Genomic DNA, 20,657 nt, shown 5'->3' with positions numbered 1-20,657 from the left:
AATCTATAAGCAGGAAAAAAAAAATATGTACACAAAATATCAGAAAAGACTGGATTAGGCCGATGTATGTAGAAAGACATGTAAAATATCTGTCAGCGATATGCAAACAAGACTAGTTTCCATCCTGCGCGAAATTAGATTTCTCAGTGTTCGATAGTTTTTTGATGTATGATTCTTGCACAGCTATCATGAGTAAAGCACATTTGTCACGTGTGAGTATAGAGTAAAACGTGGGGAAAAGACCAAAATATGTGTAAGCTTATCAAAATTTTAGAGCTATAGAGCCTACCTGGTTGGCTACCACCATACATATACCATACACTGTACGGGCTGCATGCATGGTTGCAGAATTCAGCACTCCATGCCTGGCTGAGCTATTATCAGTCTTGCATGGTACATGAGACAGCTAAGGACTGCCTTTTGAGGAGAGCGAGAGCAATCGCTCTCTACTGCTCTCCTTAAATCTGATATAGGAGAGCAATTTTTAGCTCTCCTTAGATTAGTTGAACATTCTCTCCTTACAATTAATCCATTTTAATGTAAATGCTCTTATTCTTAATTAAAACAGCTCTCCTGAAAGGCTCCAGAAGAGTTATTTAATGCTCTGCTGCCAATTCCAACAGACAGTGTGTGTGTGTGTGTGTGTGTGTGTGTGTGGGTCTCCATAGCAACACGTAACACAGCACAGACTATCTTCAGCATGTTCACTGTGTCTGTGTATATTTTTACGGCCAGGGCTGTGCAATAATTATGAGCAGGGGGGGCAACATGGTCATCATGGGCAAGAAATCCTAAAAATTTGGCATGTGCAATTCAAGAAATTTTACCCCCCTGGGGCTCATAATTATATTGCACAGCCCCTAAGGCTTAAGTAGAATTCTGTTGAAATCTGAGTAAAAAAAACAGAATTGAATTGTCACTGCCAAAGCGTTCCCTTGCCTTGTACACAATATGCAACATTAGCACACAGCCAATTGTGTTTGCCTGTATTGATACACTATAATATAGAGTGATCTTTATATTCACCTCGAAGGTCAAAGTTTCATTTTGATTACATAACAAGTGTTTATCTTGGCTCAACCCATTGTTTGACATGGTAATTTTATTTGGACAGGGTGCATTGTGGGATGTGTTCAGTCACGCATAACCAAGCGCCCTCTATACCCCCTATGCAGTATGCACTCTTTATCTGGAATGGCCCAATGCTGCCCCCTTTTTTTTCTGAAAATTTCACACCCGGAGTGTTTATTAGAGGACATATGTTATTTATTCGCATATCAAGTAGTTTAATTCCCAGGAGGTTGGTAGACGCCATTAGTGTTAAAATGGCATAAATCTTGTCAACCAATGGCGTACATATAGTTAATTATACCTACAATGAAATATAGCAACAGGTGCAGCAGTGCTTTATGCCCGATCCCCAAAAATGTTATCTACCTAAGATGACTTCATCAATGAGTGCTCTCTACTTAAGATGACTTCATCAATGAGTGCTCTCTACTTAAGATGACTTCATCAATGAGTGCTATATACCTAAAATGACTTCATCAATGAGTGCTCTCTACTTAAGATGACTTCATCAATGAGTGCTATCTACCTAAGATGAATTCATCAATGAGTGCTCTCTACCTAAAATGATTTCATCAATGAGTGTTATCTACCTAAGATGACTTCATCAATGAGTGCTCTCTACTTAAGATGACTTCATCAATGAGTGCTATATACCTAAAATGACTTCATCAATGAGTGCTCTCTGCTTAAGATGACTTCATCAATGAGTGGTATCTACCTAAGATGACTTCATCAATGAGTGCTATCTACCTAAGAAGATGACTTCATCAACGAATGCTATCTACCTAAGATGACTTCATCATCAATGAGTGCTATCTACCTAAGATTACTTCATCAATGAGTGCTATCTACCTAAGATGACTTCATCAATAAGTGCTATTTACCTAAGATGACTTTATCAATGAGTGCTATTTACCTAAGATGACTTCATCAATGAGTGCTCTCTACCTAAGATGACTTCATCAATCAGTGCTATCTACCTAAGATGACTTCATCAATGAGTGCTATCTACCTATGATGACTTCATCAGTGAGTGCTCTCTACTTAAGATGACTTCATCAATGAGTGCTATCTACCTAAGATGACTTCATCAATGAGTGCTATCTACCTAAGATTACGTCATCAACAAGTGCTATCTATGTAAGATGACTTCATCAATAAGTGCTATTTACCTAAGATGACTTCATCAATGAGTGCTCTCTACCTAAGATGACTTCATCAATCAGTGCTATCTACCTAAGATGACTTCATCAATCAGTGCTATCTACCTAAGATGACTTCATCAATGAGTGCTATCTACCTAAGATGACTTCATCAGTGAGTGCTCTCTACTTAAGATGACTTCATCAATGAGTGCTATATACCTAAAATGACTTCATCAATGAGTGCTCTCTACTTAAGATGACTTCATCAATGAGTGCTATCTACCTAAGATGAATTCATCAATGAGTGCTATCTACCTAAGATGACTTCATCAATGAGTGCTATCTACCTAAGATTACTTCATCAACAAGTGCTATCTATGTAAGATGACTTCATCAATAAGTGCTATTTACCTAAGATGACTTCATCAATGAGTGCTCTCTACCTAAGATGACTTCATCAATCAGTGCTATCTACCTAAGATGACTTCATCAATCAGTGCTATCTTCCTAAGATGACTTCATCAATGAGTGCTATCTACCTAAGATGACTTCATCAGTGAGTGCTCTCTACTTAAGATGACTTCATCAATGAGTGCTATCTACCTAAGATGACTTCATCAATGAGTGCTATCTACCTAAGATTACTTCATCAACAAGTGCTATCTATGTAAGATGACTTCATCAATAAGTGCTATTTACCTAAGATGACTTCATCAATGAGTGCTCTCTACCTAAGATGACTTCATCAATCAGTGCTATCTACCTAAGATGACTTCATCAATCAGTGCTATCTACCTAAGATGACTTCATCAATGAGTGCTATCTACCTAAGATGACTTCATCAGTGAGTGCTCTCTACTTAAGATGACTTCATCAATGAGTGCTATATACCTAAAATGACTTCATCAATGAGTGCTCTCTACTTAAGATGACTTCATCAATGAGTGCTATCTACCTAAGATGAATTCATCAATGAGTGCTCTCTACCTAAAATGATTTCATCAATGAGTGTTATCTACCTAAGATGACTTCATCAATGAGTGCTCTCTATTTAAGATGACTTCATCAATGAGTGCTATATACCTAAAATGACTTCATCAATGAGTGCTCTCTACTTAAGATGACTTCATCAATGAGTGCTATCTACCTAAGATGACTTCATCAATGAGTGCTATCTGCCTAAGATTACTTCATCAATGAGTGCTCCCTACTTAAGATGACTTCATCAATGAGTGCTATCTACCTAGTACCTAAGATGACTTCATCAATGTGTGCTGTCTACCTAAGATGACTTCATCAATGAGTGCTATCTACCTAGTACCTAAGATGACTTCATCAATGTGTGCTGTCTACCTAAGATGACTTCATCAATGAGTGCTCTCTACCTAAGATGACTTCATCAATCAGTGCTATCTACCTAAGATGACTTCATCAATCAGTGCTATCTACCTAAGATGACTTCATCAATGAGTGCTATCTACCTAAGATGACTTCATCAGTGAGTGCTCTCTACTTAAGATGACTTCATCAATGAGTGCTATATACCTAAAATGACTTCATCAATGAGTGCTCTCTACTTAAGATGACTTCATCAATGAGTGCTATCTACCTAAGATGAATTCATCAATGAGTGCTCTCTACCTAAAATGATTTCATCAATGAGTGTTATCTACCTAAGATGACTTCATCAATCAGTGCTCTCTACCTAAGATGACTTCATCAATCAGTGCTATCTACCTAAGATGACTTCATCAATCAGTGCTATCTACCTAAGATGACTTCATCAATGAGTGCTCTACCTAAGATGACTTCATCAGTGAGTGCTCTCTACTTAAGATGACTTCATCAATCAGTGCTATCTACCTAAAATGACTTCATCAATGAGTGCTCTCTACTTAAGATGACTTCATCAATGAGTGCTATCTACCTAAGATGAATTCATCAATGAGTGCTCTCTACCTAAAATGATTTCATCAATGAGTGTTATCTACCTAAGATGACTTCATCAATGAGTGCTCTCTACTTAAGATGACTTCATCAATGAGTGCTATATACCTAAAATGACTTCATCAATGAGTGCTCTCTACTTAAGATGACTTCATCAATGAGTGCTATCTACCTAAGATGACTTCATCAATGAGTGCTATCTGCCTAAGATTACTTCATCAATGAGTGCTCCCTACTTAAGATGACTTCATCAATGAGTGCTATCTACCTAGTACCTAAGATGACTTCATCAATGTGTGCTGTCTACCTAAGATGACTTCATCAATGAGTGCTATCTACCTAGTACCTAAGATGACTTCATCAATGTGTGCTGTCTACCTAAGATGACTTCATCAATGAGTGCTATCTACCTAGTACATAAGATGACTTCATCAATGTGTGCTATCTACCGAAGATGACTTCATCAATGAGTGCTATCTACCTAAGATGACTTCATCAATGAGTGCTCTCTACTTAAGATGACTTCATCAATGAGTGAATTAATAAATGTGTGCTATCTATATAAGATGAATTCATCAATGAATTTTATCTACCTTAGATGAACATGTGTGGGGAATAGTGTCCTTTTTGGCAGTTACATTTTCCCAAGGGGGGGGGCGTTTATTAGAGGTCATTTTTAGCACAACAATTCCCGTTAAAATCATTAGGTAAGCTTAAAAGTCACGCTAAAATGATGAACTATGAACTTTTGACACTGACTTTTGGTTCACTTCCGGGTTGCCGATGCAGATTTTCGCCAATTATTGACGCTATTATCAACCATGTGAGCAACTTGGTAAGCTTACTACACAAGATAGCATGGAAATATCGGAATTTTTGAAACATCTTGGTTGAAAAAAGTGGTGGGGGCGTTTATTTGAGGGGGGGCGACTATTAGACGAAATACGGTATTTAAGCAGTAACTAAGAATAAATTAGACACTTCTTTTCTTTGGTAAGAGAGACCAATCTTAATTCTGTTATGCCCGGGCATAAGAAATATCTGCGCAAATCCAACAGTGAATCCAATTTCCGAAATGGACATAACCTTTCAGTTATTTGATATTTTGTCAATACTTCTGAAAAGAAAATAGTTTTAGGGTATTTTTAATAATTTTTTACAGATAATTTTGTCCTCGACGAATCCCTGAAATTCCATTTAAATCCTACAAACCAAATCTGATAACTTACCCCTTTTTACATGGACAAGGACTGAAGACACTCTTGTTCCGGCTCAGTGTACGTTCCACGTCCCCTTCCTTTCCTCTCTGAATTAATACAAAATCAAAGGGAACTTCTTAATTTTATTATCTTGAATAAATTATTTTGTAATAACCATTATAGCTTGGTATTCAAGTTAAATGATTTTTTTCAACATTGCTGCATGTTCTAGTAAGTGTCAAGATACTGTATTTACTCTATTAAGGCAATAGAAAAAAATTAGTTTGATCTTTCGATAGAGCATTGATGCTTGATCGATCCTTATTATTTATGAAATATTAATTAATTAGCTACAATTTTACTATTACTTCTGATTAATTAGTTATATAGTTCATTAACAAGCATCCAAGCAGCATCGACTGTCAATCCAAAAGTACCTAAAGAGAGGTTATGATTCCCATACACCATGATGAGTTAAATATCTTTGTGCAATTAAGTGACCGTCCACCACGAACCTCATTGAAGTTGGCAAAATTAGATTTATGTGAGTTACAGTGTAAAATGTGCATGGAAGTTGTATTCATATGTGCATGAATTGCAAAGTTCAACCAACCATAACTCAGCTTCTGGACATTGTATAAAGGCAAATGATATGTCATTTCAAAGCGTATGAAATATACTTACTAAATATGAAATAAAACAAAATTGGCCGATGGCCGACTTTACAACAGGTTCATGGTGGAGGGTCACATAATGTGCCTGCTTTATTGCTTGGTGTGCATTGTACATTATACTGTTAATGCCTAGATATGCTTGATATAAAAAGTCACTATTTCAGTACGGGGTCATTGGGCCACTAGAAATTTGAGGTTCTAGTCTTGCGTGGTTCTCGTCTTGCATGGTTCTGTTGTTGTGATCATTATATTCACAGAATATTGTTGGGCATCAAGTTTATTTCTGCCAAATTTTAGCTCAATTGGAGCCATTGTAAACAAAAATTAACACAAATTACCTTTTACCTCAAATAAACGAACTCTGCTTGATTTATAAAATGTTCCCCCCTCCTGTTTATGCCCAACTTTGAGCCCAAGCAGAGCAATTTTAAAATGTGACACTAGATGACCTTTGACCTGGAATGACTTCTGCTTGATTTGCAACATGATTTCCTCTACCTCAACTTTTGAGCCCTATCAGAGCAATTTAAAAATTTGACCTTTGACCTCAAATGATATTTGGTTGATTTTCAACATGTTCCCCTCCTCCTCAGGTTTATCATTATGTTCACCAACTTTTAGCCCAATCGGAGCAATTTTTAAAATTTACCCCTAGATGACCTTTGAAGCCAAACATCTTCACTATGATGCCCCCCACCAAGAGATTATTGTCATCAAGTAAAGTTGACATTGAAGTCTGGCTTTTCAAAGGGTATCCAAATGAATCTAAATCAAAAATGACCTCATTTGACCCCTAACATGACTGTGCCCCCCATCAATCTAAAAATTTAGAAAATCCCATAGGAAAATTGCAGAAAAATGGTTTGCTCCCCCCAATCAGATCCGGTTCCCCCAATCATGATTGGTGCCCCCCAATATGAAGACCCGCGCAGCTACGCCACTGCTGGGCATACAACCCCACAACAATACAATGCTGCCATAAGGCCTCTCCTTCAGACGACATAAAATGGTGTCATCAGAATAGTTGCATTGATTTGGATGTTTTGTTGCATAGGTAACATCATAAAACAGGTTATGGTAAACAGGGCTCAATGGACTTTGATGTTTTTTGCAGTGTAACCCATATATAACAATTAAACCACCTGAGATATGACAAACTATTCTCATTTAAAATGTTTTGGAAGCAGAACAATCTGAGACTATTTTTATCAAAATCCGAAAATGTGTAATTTTATCCCCTGTGGAATGCAAAACATTACCTTTTTGCCTGTAACTCAAGCACTGTACACCTGAGATAGTTCAAACTCTACTTTTTCTGATTCCTTATGATGAGAAGAATGTACGCAGGTATAATTTTGACTAGATTTGACCAACTTTGAAATTTTGACCCTGCAAAAGCAGCCATTTTGGATTTTAATCAAATTAGGCACTGTTCCACTATTTTGATTATCCAGGACTTTTGATATGTTTTGGTGTGAGCTTTTGAGAGATAGATGCATGTGAAATGGATTCTGGTCCAATTAGTACTGGATCCCGGTACTGGATTAACCCAGTTTTCCCCATAAGACTTGCCTAAAAGCTTATGACATTATATTCTTTTCACAAAGTCTATGCAGATTCACCCATAAACAACAGTAAATTCTAGGGATCATGTCAAAAAGTTTGTTTTAACTTTTTACTGAATCTAATCATTGAAAGAAGTTGAACTTTGTAACATTAAAATGCAGTCCCTATCAGTGACACGGTTTGAATAATGTGCTGTCAAGCAAAATGAATATAAAGGTTCTCTATTGAAATAGGATTTCTGTTGACATCAAAATTTTTGAGCAAAATGCAGTCACAGAATAGGACATGGTATCACGTATGGTGTCATGGTACGAATAGCGGGGGTTGGATAACTATTATTGTTATAGCCAATTAAGGTGCGTTAGCATTAATAATGTATGGGACCTTGAGAATATCAATCTTTTTTAAGTTTCCTCTCAGATTTATTGGTATGGTATATTTCAAACTTAATGCAAACTTGTTCCAAAAGATGAAGCACCATTGCTTTGAAGCAGTAATTAAAACTTTAACCGCATAAAAACGCTTTCCATGTCAAATACTAACAAACAAACAAACTTAATAAACTAAATAAACTAACTAAAAAGTAAACTAACTCAACTAATCAACTAACCGTAACTAAATGGCACAAATACACCTCTTGTACCTAGTTGAAAATAAAGTGCCACATATGGGTTGCAGCAACTACCCCTTTCCTGACACAAATAGAGGTTTCAAGCCCATTTCCAAGAAATAAAAATAACAAAGATATGTTTGTTGTGTCGCTGTAACGACAATGCATAGTACATCAACTGTACAGTACTCAAATAACTTACAGGGTGTCCCAGTAAAAATGTCTGTGGGATGTTGTATCGCAATTTTCAAAATAAAAAAGAAAATACTCAAAATATAAGAAAATACTAAATTCCCTTACAGAAATGTCAAGCCTATTTATTTGTCTACCTTATGTGAATTTTCCACTGGATTTGGTGCACTGCATTTAAAACCAAAGCCCATGATGTAACACTAAACATTAAACACTCATGGCATGATTGAACAATGTTTGCAAATGTTCTCTGTTTGGAAAATTAATGAGCATACTCCAGGAAAATTTTCAGAGAATTATCTTACAGATGTGCTATTAATATAATTACTGCCATCAAAATAGATTTCATACATCTAGAATTATTTGTGAACAGAATATTACAAAACACTACAGCCTGACTGGGTACATCCCCTTCAGAGGGACATGTTGGCACTGGGAGTTGGCAGCACAGAGCAAAATGATGGCTAAAGATGAATAAGGTTGTATTGTTTGATTTAGGATCAATTGAATGTTAACAACTTTTACTAAGTCATTGTAACACCCAAAATGGAAATCATTTAAAGCACACTAAGTGTACGTTAAAGCCATAATGTGTGATTTGCTCCACAGCGACGCCCTCAATTTTTCTTGAATTTCTACTTTTTGCATGATTTTAATGCCCAATGGTGCACTAAAATACCACATGAAATACTAAGTCAGACATGCTTTAATTACAGTAAATTTTGTGAGCTTTTTATTCACCATTTCCCCCATAGAGCTCCAAAGTTAAGTAGTTAAGTGGTTTTCTTAATCTTACCTCATTATTTCAGCTTTAAATGATCAGAATAAACCTCCTTGACAGTTGTTACTAATATTATGTAAAAATATTGAGAAAAGAATAACAAAATCAAAATTTGACCAAAATCATTCATAATGGCTTTAAAGAAAGAAATAAGTTTACCATTCATGAAAGCAAGTTTGAAAATGTGTTACCGTAAAAGGGGATAACATTGGCATGAAGTAGGCCTAATTGATTTACCTCTATTTCACATGTATAAAAATATTTGAAAGCAAGTTTCCAGCCAAATGCCTCTACTGATCACTGGCGTTAAAATCACAACTGATAAAATGGTTTGGTACAGTGCCCTTTTACCACATTACACCAGTGGTGTGCATAAATTGAAGGTTTGGTCAATAGAGGAGTGAAAGTCAGGGAAATTGATTGGTTGCTCACAACTTGAAACTGGGCTTTCATTTGAAGTTGGTAAAAAAAGCCTTTAAGTTATAAAATAAGACTGAATCAAACAGTATGTATCTGGAGGAAAAGCCAACCACCACATGAAAATTTTGAAGATATACATGAAGTTTCCAAAAAGACCTACAATTTTTAATCATATTCACAATATTCAACCAATTGTAACAAATGAGGTGTCAAAATTACTATAACTAAATTTGCTTTTACCTGGTATTTTCAAATACCAAATAGTTAATTAGACTAATAGTTTTAAAGTTATCTATGCATATTTATAATGGCTGAGCTACTTTTTGAAAAGTCTTCAGTTACATGCGCTACATAATCTAATACAACATAAGTTAAGGAGAATACACGAAGAACTGTTGATTCTTGAATATTAAACCATTGCCGTGACGTCACTCTATTCAATTTACTGTTGATTATTATCTACGAATCAACACTTTTCTGAACGAATCAACGGTTAAGTGTGGATTCGTAAGTACGAATCCACTGAATCTACCGGGATTGAACCCGGGTCGCACGCGTGAGAGGTGTCAATGCTGACCACTACACTATTGCTACCTTGTCGATGATTCACGTAACAATGCTTAGTTAAGTCTGCCATTGACGTATCGTAGTAAAATCATGGAATATTTTGTTTTTTGAACACAAATCATGAAAGGTTTGTCTTTACCATGTTTTTATTACACTGAATTTGGCAGTGAATGCTTTATTGAAGTCACCAATTAATTTAATTTACCAAAAAAAAAAAAAAAAAAAAAACCCACGGAATCGAACCCGCAACATGATAAAAGAATACATTTACATAGGTCTAACACAGAAAATCTAAACATCCAGCGCCTTAGCCCGTTAGACCACGGAGGAATTCGATGAATCAACAAGTGGTTTTAAAGGTGTTAAAATAACAAGTGAGGTAATATAAATCGATTCAATGCCGCATTAGTGCATGTTCTTAATATACAAATATAATGCTGGAAGTGAATGAAATATTTTAAATGAAGACTAAATATTATTAGAAGTGCTTTTAAAAAGTAAATTACAAACATATACAATGAATACAATAAATTTATATATATACAATGAATATGCCTAAATTTAAAAATGCATAAAAGAAATAATAATAATTTTCAATAGATAAATAATAGATCAATAAATAAATATATGAATAAAAGCTTATTATGAAAAGATGAATAAATAAATAGTTAAATAAATATATAGATAAATGAATAAAAAAGAATGAAAGAAAGAAAGAAAGAGAGAAGGAAAGAAAGAAAGAAAGAAAAATAGAAAGAAAGAAAGAAAGAAAGAAAGGAAGAAAAAAGGAAAGAAAGAAGGAAAGAAAGAAAAAAAAAGAAAGAAAGAAAAAAGAAAGAAAGAAAGAAAGAAAAAATAAGAAAGAAAGAAAGAAAGAAAGAAAGAAAGAAAGTAATAAAAAATGTATCCACTCTCTGGGCCTAGTCATGCAATAAATATTCATGCAATAAATGAAATAATAATAATAATTTCAAATAAATAAATAATAGATCAATAAATAAATAAATGAATAAAAAAATATATGAAAAGAAGATTAATTAAATAATTAAATAAATGAGAAAAATGAATATATAAAGAAAGAAAGAGAGAATAAATAAATTTAAAAAAGAAAGAAAGAAAGAAAGAAAGAAAGAAAGAAAGAAAGAAAGAAAGAAAGAAAAAAAAAAGAAAGAAAGAAAGAAAGAAAGAAAGAAAGAAAGAAAGAAAGAAAGAAAGAAAGAAAGAAAGAAAGAAGAAAGAAAGAAAGAAAGAAAGAAAGAAAGAAAAGAAAGAAAGAGAAAGAAAGAAAGAAAGAAAGAAAGAAAGAAAGAAAGAAAGAAAGAAAGAAAGGAAAAAAAATAAATAAAAAATAAAAAATAAATAATGTATCCACTCTCTGGACCTAGTCATGCAATAAATATTCATGCAGTAAATGAAATAATAATAATAATTTCAAATAAATGAAATAATAATAGATCAATAAAAAAATAAGTGAATAAAAAATAATGAAAAGATGAATAAATAAATACTTAAATAAATGAATAAAGAGAGAAAGAAAGAAAGAAAGAAAGAGAGAAAGAAAGAAAGAAAGAAAGAAAGAAATAAATTGAAATAAATAAATAAATAAATAATTAAAAAAATGTATCCACTCTCTGGGCCTATTTATATTTGGGGCAATGGTTTAAGTCAGAGAATACACTCGAAAGTATTGATTCGTAGATCCCAATCCACTCGCTATCGCTCGTGGATTCGGATCTACGAATCAATACTTTCTCGTGTATTCTCCTTAACATAATCCACGAGGCGTTAGCCGAGTGGATTATTTTCAAGAATCAACAGTTTTGAGTGTATTCTCTGACTTAAACCATTGCTTTATACTAACAACTTAATATTTTCTAAAACTGTGGATTCGTAAGTTACTAGTAATAATAAATGGAAAAAGCAAACATTACATTGTTCCATTGTAATTTCTTTATCTGTTGATTCGTATTATTGATATATTATATACATTTACAAAGTATCTCACACCTGTAATTTCTATATCTGTAGATTCGTACATAATTAGACAATCAATAGTTGTTTATACCATGCACTTCTGATGTATAGTACTGAAGTAGATGCGTTTATAGGTCTCTGTTTTGCATAACAAGGAAAATTGCCATAATAATCACGGGTTCATATCAAATGGCCAATAACAAAATCATTGCAGTGTTACACCTGAAGATAGCTAGACCTGTGCTGTGTTCTGTATATTACTACACACGATTTTATTGAAGATGAAGGATGTCCTATCTTCATGATGATTTGCAGTTATTTGCCATATGGAAATTATCGAAAATACTCAGAAGAAAGGATACAAAGCAATGAAACTATTCTTCCGTAAATCGAGTGTTCGGTTTAGGAACAACCATGCAATTATGGAAACTTGTTATCTTCGTATATGACGTCACAGGCATCGGTCATCTCCTTTGCTGCTCCCGCGAAAATTTAATATAAATCTTCGCAAATCTCTTTTCTTGTTTGCCATCCAATGTTGTTTTCGACGGATTTATGTCCCATTATACCCAGTCCACCCTCGTTGGTATGATTTGTTGGATAATTCATGCGTGAACTTCAACTTTGGACACTTTTTCCTTCATCGTATTGAGTGACGTACTACCAATGACTACCTGTTTGTTGTTGTTTACATCGACTTGCATTAATACGAACATTCCCACATCTTGTGAACTACGGTAGGAACTTTCCATTATCTCTCGCCTAATTCGTAATGATGTCAACCAGAACTATGAAACACCATCATGTTCCTATGTGCGCTGTGATAGCGGTTTCGATCCTGCTATTTATCCACAATCTGATTGTTGTAACTGATAAACCATTATCACTCACTGAGACAAAACCTGTCTCGCATGAAGGCTTTTCATCATGGCCCTTCAACATTTCCCAATACTTTAATACCCGTAACACAAGCATGCCAAACATATGTGCTTTTCCCGATGACTACAATCTGAAGTATACCACTAGTATTAGTATGCATACATGGGATTTGGAAAATGCAAACCTGAGGTATATTTACTTGTACAAATATTGTGCATCAGAAAACACAATCATGTCAATCAAATCTATTATTATTAATCATGATCATGTTGATGTTGATTATGGGTCACACACAATTGTCATGTTTCCCTTGAATTATACTGAGATTGGTATGCGTACAAGTAGCCTTATTCCAACCACTGAGCAGTCTGAAGGGATAAGAAATTTGCTGTCTCTTGTGTCTCTCTACTTAGACTACTACTTGTACAACCATCTCGGTGCTCAGTCACAGCTTGATATAAACCATCACAATCTCCTTTCCAATTCAAATCTTCTGGAATTATGGAGCTTAAACATGTCTGTTAGTGCTGCCAAAAAACAAAGTTGCTCTACCAATGTTTGGAATTTCAATTCCTCAAATATTAGCCATCTGCTGCTGATTTTGTTACTCAGCGGCCAAGTTGAGACAAACCCAGGCCCATCTACTGTTGAGTTCCCTTGTGGCATATGCCAAGCTGATGTTGATGACAATGCCAAAGCCATGTTATGTGACAACTGCCAATTCTGGTGTCACATTAAATGTGTTGGTCTGTCTGACCACTGTTATCGTGATTTTATGAACCAATCTAGCAGCTTTGCTTGGATTTGCTACAAATGTGGTTCCCCAAACTTTGATAGTTCCTTATTTGGTACGAGGTCGATTGAAGTGTCAAATCCCTTTTCCTCATTAAACGAATCAAGTTTTGATGAGTGTGAGGTTTTGTTGAGTGCTACTCATCCACGCACTTCCACTCCCACGGATACATGTACCTCGAACCTGAGGTCACCCAGATTTACTCCACCAAAAACCATAAAAACAAAGTCAAAGTTATGATAGTCAATTGTGACGGTCTAAAGGGCATGAAGAAACAAGCTGCATTTAGAGCAGCAGTTGAACACCACAATCCTGATGTAATGCTTGGGTGCGAATCCAAGATCAGCCCTGACCATGCAACCTATTCCATTTTCCCAGAAAATTATTCGATCTATAGAAAGGATAGAAATGTAAATGGAGGAGGTGTCTTCCTAGCCACAAAAGATAACCTGATATCAACTGACTTGCCGGAAATGGACGCAAACTGCGAAATTGTGTGGGCTAGTCTTCAATTTTCAAACTCCAAACCACTCTTCCTAGCCAGTTATTATGGCCCCCAAGTTAATAATAAAAGTAAGGCGCTGGATGAACTGACAAACTCTCTTAGCACAATGCTTTCCAAACATAAGTCAAGATTCCCAAATGTCATCATTGGAGGATTTTAATTACCCAGACATTGACTGGGACACATGGTCATCAACAAACCCCAAAACAGCTGGTGTTCATAGAAGTTTTCTAAATTTCTTATTAGAAAACTCGCTTGCCCAGTTGGTGACGAAAGTTACCGTCCTGTGTCAAATAGCATCCTTGACCTGATTGTTACCACAAACCCACAAATTATCAGTGATGTTGAAGTTAGTCCTGGTATCTCTGACCATAGCATCGTAACCTTCAACATAAATCTCAAACCCAAACAGCAATCCAAACCACCCAGGAAAATCTACAATTTCCTCAGGGCTGATGTTGAAAACTTGAAACAAAATGTTAAAGAACACACACAGGAGTTCCTAGCCTCTGCCCCCCAAAATAACAGTGTGGACACAAACTGGGAAAAAATTAGAGACAATCTAACTGAAGCAATGAATGCTCATGTTCCCTCAAAAATGAGCAGTGGGAAAAGACATCTTCCCTGGGTAACACCTGACATAAAACGCCAAATGAGAAAGAGGGATAAGCTACACTGTCGTGCCAGGAAGCAACAAAACAGCACTTCCTGGAAGCTTTTCCGCCAGTACAGAAACAAAGTTGCATCAACAGTCCATAGTGCCCATGAGGATTATGTTAACAATGTAGTTGGTAACAGCCTGTCTGAGAGTCCCAAAAAATTCTGGTCGTACGTCAAAATGATGCGTACAGAAAACCTTGGCATTCCAACCCTGAGGACAACAACCAAACTCTGCACCACTGACCAAGATAAGGCAACTGCACTCAACTCACATTTTCAATCTGTGTTCACCCAAGAGACTGATACATGTAGTATACCGCAAAAAGGTATTTCACCATATCCATCTATTTCGGAGCTCATAATTGGAGTTGAAGGCGTTGAAAAGCAGTTATCATCTTTAAACCCAACTAAAGCATGTGGCCCAGATGAGATACCACCCAGACTCCTCAAGACAGTTGCACCTGAACTTGCACCGGCACTTTGCTTTCTCTTCCAACAATCATATGACACTGGCGTAGTTCCATCTCAATGGAAACAAGCACTTGTTACAGGTATATTCAAAAAAGGTCAAAAATCAGATCCTGCGAATTATCGCCCGATTTCACTTACAAGTTTGTGTTGTAAAGTTATGGAGCATGTGGTTTTAAGTCACCTAGCCAGACATCTGAACAGCAACAGTATCCTACTGGACTCGCAGCATGGGTTCCGCGAAAAACTGTCTACCGTGACACAGTTGATCACATCCTGTCACGACTGGGCACGCACCCTTCAACAACGTGGGCAAGTTGATGTTATCCTCCTAGATTTCAGCAAGGCATTTGACAAAGTACCCCATCTGCGCCTGTCTGCCAAGCTGGAATTCTACGGCATCAGAGGTTCAACACTGACATGGATCAACTCCTTCCTTAACAACAGAAGCCAGGCAGTTTCGGTAAATGGGACCCACTCACCCTGGGGAAAGTAACATCAGGAGTACCCCAGGGCTCTGTGCTTGGACCAGCCTTGTTTTTACTCTACATTAATGACATCCAGGAGGAAATCAGTTCTAGTATGCGCTTATTTGCTGATGACAGCATCGTATACAGAGATATTGTGAGTCCTGACGATCATCAAGTACTCCAGAAAGACCTCAATGAGCTTGCAAATTGGTCCTCAAAATGGCTTATGCACTTCAATGTGGGTAAATGTGCCATCCTCCCAATAACTAACAAACGCAAAACCAGCCTCTTTGATTATACCATCCTGGGTCAGCCTCTTGCTAGAGTCGATCAACATGAGTACCTTGGAGTTACAATATCCAGTAAACTTCGATGGGATGCACACTGCAACAAAATCACGCAGAAGGCTAACCGCACCCTCGGTCTGATACGTCGCACCCTATCACCATGTTCTCAAGAGGTCAAGGCCAGAGCATACCAAGCCCTAGTCCGCCCTCAAATTGAATACGCATCGGAAGCTTGGAATCCGCATACCATCACCACTGTGGACCGCCTTGAACGTGTTCAACGGGCAGCGGCACGATTCGTTTTCCGGGACTACCGCAGAACAACATCCGTATCGGCACTAATCAACACCCTGGGCTGGGACTCACTGCACAACAGGCGTTTAGCTGCTCAACTGTCCATGTTTTACAAGATACACTATGGCCTAGTAAACATCCAGTTCCCCACCATCATCCAACCAGCTACATACTTCAGCAGACATGACCACCAACTTAAGTTCAAGCTACCAGAAGCAACAATAGACAGCTATAAGTTCTCCTTCTATCCACGCACCGTGAGACTCTGGAACCATCTACCAACTCCTGCAGTATTGGCTACTTCACTACCAGCATTCCAGGAAGTCAGCCTGCCGGCCATCCAGCAGATGAGGCTTCCTGTTGGTGCCAAGCTGCTGTAGTTCACCAATCCTTGTATATAGTGCACCCTCAGTTCATCACCAGTCTTGGTTTCGTCATTTTGTTACAGTCTTCACCTTATCTTCACCCTTGTTTCTGCACCCTTGCCTGTGACTTCACTTCTGCACCAAGTCCCAGTATAGCTGTTGCTGCATAGGGATAGCACCTTTGAAGATTTGAAGATTTGAAATGCATCCCGTATTCATAGTAATTTGGATAATTGCAATTTTTCGATGGAATCATTCAAAGGATATATTGTTGATTCATGGGATTTGTTTTGAAGATGTCTTTCGAAAAGGGAAAAGGACCTAAAACATGATTCTACATTTAGCCGAACAAAGGTAGGCATATGTCCATTTTAAATGTGTAAACAGAGGAAGAATTCGTTTTATTTGGTTGGTCCTATTAATAATACCTACTGTCCCTGAATTTCAGCAGCAGCAAAAAACAAACAAACAAAAAAGAAACCACAACAAAACTTCGCCGCCTTCGACACGGAAAAAAGCCTCGACCTCAACTTCCAGCCCCCTGGAAATCAAATGGCGTGTCCCTATAACCATGCTAACATTATAATATTTAATTATCGGATAGGCCTACTGATCGATATAAGTAAATATTCAAGCGTGCCAAAATACCACCAGATGAAACAAAATGCAGTTTGTACACGAAAGACAAATAAAAATTAAACAGAAAATAGATCTACGGTGGCTTTTATCATTACTAAACATGTGCAAAACAAACAAATAAATAAACAAATAAATACATAGGCCTAAATGCATTGATACAGAATGTGTATTATGTAGCAAAGTTTCCTAAATAAAAAACATGTAAGCGACTGAAATGAAAAGGAAGAAAAAGAAAAAAAGAACATAAAAGAAAAAAAACGACAAAAGATAATTTTTAATTAAAATAAGTAGAAAAACAGAACATATAGGCAGCGACTGCCTTTTGAGGAAAGCAAGAGCAATTACTCTCCTAATGCTCTCCTTAAATCTGATATTGTAGAGTTTTTTTACTCTCCTTAGTGAACCATTCTGTTCCTACATTCTATTATAAATGCTCCGAACAGCTCTCCTTGATGGCCCAGAAAAGCTATTTAATGCTCTCCTGAAAATTTCAAATGCCAGTCCCTGCATAGGCCTATGCAAATCTTGGTGGAATAATAGATTTATAACACAAATGTAAGTGTAATGGCCAAGTTACACTAAAAATGCCAAATTTGCGTTGTTATTTTACAATACAATTTTGTCATGTTTGTAGGCCTATACAAAAGCTCGGTATAGGCTATATAATTTTGGAAAACGTAAGATCAGCGCATGTACTTTTGTATTTTTTAGTGTAAAATGGTTTCATAATTTTTGAATGTTGTTCATTTTATTTTATTTGTTCATGATAATGTTCCTTTTCCTATCACTTAATTTAGAAACAGCCGTAATTCTATTTAATAAACTGTAGATTGTTTAGTACGAATCCACACTTCTCTGTACGAATCCACACTTAACTGTAGATTCGTGCAGAAAAATGTTGATTCGTAGAAAATATTCTACAGTTTATTGAATAGACTGACGTCACAGCAATGGTTTAACATTATCTAATGTTTGATCAGGGACCTCTGGTTTGATAGTCTGGCAAGGTATAAATGGAATCATTGGCCCGTTACTATTTGTGATACACCCTTTTTGCATTCACACATCAATGCTCCTAATGAATACTTTACATAATCAACTGTTGTTCACCCACACAAATACGCAAACTGCTGGGTCAAAGTCATATACTCTAGCTTTTTTCATACACATAGTGGCAAAATTAACATTGATATCAAACTCATTGTGCTTTAATGAAGCTTGTGTTTCACTTAATAGAATGATTTCCATTTTGGGAGTTTAATATTAAGTAATTTAATTGGTGTCAACAGCCAATTTGTCCTAAATAAAACCATACAACCTTAAATACTTCTCTTTAACCCTAAGCTCAAAGTGGTATGGTCGCAGGTAATTTTTGTTGCCTGCCCCGCCCTGGCAAAGGGATGTACCAGATGGGTTAGTGTTAATTAGTGAAGAAAGTAGAGGGTGGGTAGTCTGTGTAACAATGGGCAAAAAGTAGTTTTTAGTTAACTTCCTACACACCCCTCCCCCCACATATTTGGCATTTGCATGTACATAATTATCTATTGTAATTTGTAATAATAATTGAACATCACAAAATTACAATGAAAGTTGAAGGGCTAGGTCCAAAAGGTACAGTAATTATTCTAAGCATATCGTTTTGGACAAAAATGTAACATTAACTATATTACACTTGTTACGCACACTCGTCCTGTCATATTCAGTAGAATATATGTAAAACCACTAAGCAACAACCACAATATGTACAGATATGTTTGTTAACATAAGTTTTGAAACTATTCTGCAAGTTTTTAATTTGTGGAGAACAACGGAAGTCAACCTTTTCTCCAAATTCTCTACATAAATTACAGTGTAGATATCAAGAAGTTAATTATTGTTTTTAAAAATAAAATAAATAAAGGGCAAACTTACCCGTGTGTTAAAAGAGTCCAGTTCCCCAGGCGTCCTTTCCTGGCAGGTATATCCGGTGAAAGTGAGCAACGCCCAACAGTGTGAATGTCTTCCACAAAACTAAATTACTGCATTTAGCTGTCTGTATGAGAGCTGAAAATAACGACACATAGCATATAAAGTCACTATCAGTTGCATGAATACATAGTTCTACGCATGTCTGATTTACCATTTTATTATTTTATTCATTTATGGTAGGCAGGGCTTGCTGCAACAGGTGACTTCATGGACTAATGGTTAGCACAGTGTATCCATGCACTCATCATGCATGTGTATTTTAATACATTGGACTAGGTCATCAGTTTCTGTGAATATAAACTCCATTTCATTTTTTTAAGGTCACACGTAAGCAAGATGCAATTCAAGTTCAAATTTAAGTTTATTCGTTTTATCTTTATTCAAACTAAAACAAAGTTTCATCTTCACAGAGCTTGATAACATATAGCAAAAGTTAAAAGATGATGATGTACAACATCTATAGCAGGTGTACCGTATGTGATAAGATGTGGGTGCCTCAACAAAACGCAGAGGGTAACATCCAAATATCGCAACAGGGTTGATTCCGTAAAAATGGACTTTTTAAGTTGAATAAGAATCATGGGAAATACTATCATAATGACAGTTTGAAATTTGGAAAAAAAATGTTTTATGGTACCCTATATTATAACCTTTAACAAGAATAGTCTTAAAAAAGACAATGTTCACGGATCAGGTGTATAGTAATTTGTTCCAACTTTCATATCTAACTAATTGTGCAAAGACTTAACATTAAATGAGTGATTTGAGGGGGCATAATGATCCTGACTTTGGAAAATATCTTTTTTTTAAAAACCTCATTTTGCATTTCGTCACCCTCATAACCAAACTGCCTTTGAAGTCATTATTACATCTCTTTTGATGTATTCCACAAGTTAATTAAGAATGCGGCTGGAAATTTGATTAATTATGGGTTTATTACTCAGAAAATCAAAATTGCAAATGAGAAACATGTAATAATGACTTAGGCAGTTTGGTTATGAGGGTGATTTTTCCACCGGGGTGGGATAATTCTGAATTGACACTTAATTTGGGTGTACTTTGTCTTGGTCCAATCTCTATCATGGAAAGTTTGCTATATCTTTCTAAATATATGATTGTTTGTTCTAGATTTGGGTTTTAGAATTTCATATCTGAAAGAACTAATGTTTAATTGCAACATTTC

General features: G+C 36.0%; 1 protein-coding gene across 2 annotated transcripts in view; it reads right to left on the bottom strand.

Annotated features, from left to right (window-relative positions):
* The window catches only part of LOC140167872 (uncharacterized), a 138,320-nt gene extending 118,772 nt beyond the window's left edge, over positions 1-19,548 (bottom strand). Inside the window, exons 1-2 of one of the 2 annotated variants that reach the window (XM_072191161.1) lie at positions 19,418-19,548; positions 5,393-5,469 (exon numbers count right to left, since the gene is read on the bottom strand). The gene's annotated coding sequence lies outside the window, so the exon portion shown is untranslated. The remainder of the gene's footprint in view (positions 1-5,392; positions 5,470-19,417) is intronic. The other variant, XM_072191162.1, reaches the window with a different exon arrangement.
* Between the last annotated feature and the right edge of the window lie 1,109 nt (positions 19,549-20,657).

This window comes from Amphiura filiformis, chromosome 13, assembly GCF_039555335.1.
Source record: "Amphiura filiformis chromosome 13, Afil_fr2py, whole genome shotgun sequence".
Classification (NCBI taxonomy): domain Eukaryota; kingdom Metazoa; phylum Echinodermata; class Ophiuroidea; order Amphilepidida; family Amphiuridae; genus Amphiura; species Amphiura filiformis.
Note: the sequence above shows the minus strand (reverse complement) of the source record. Positions and strands in the feature narration are given on the sequence as shown.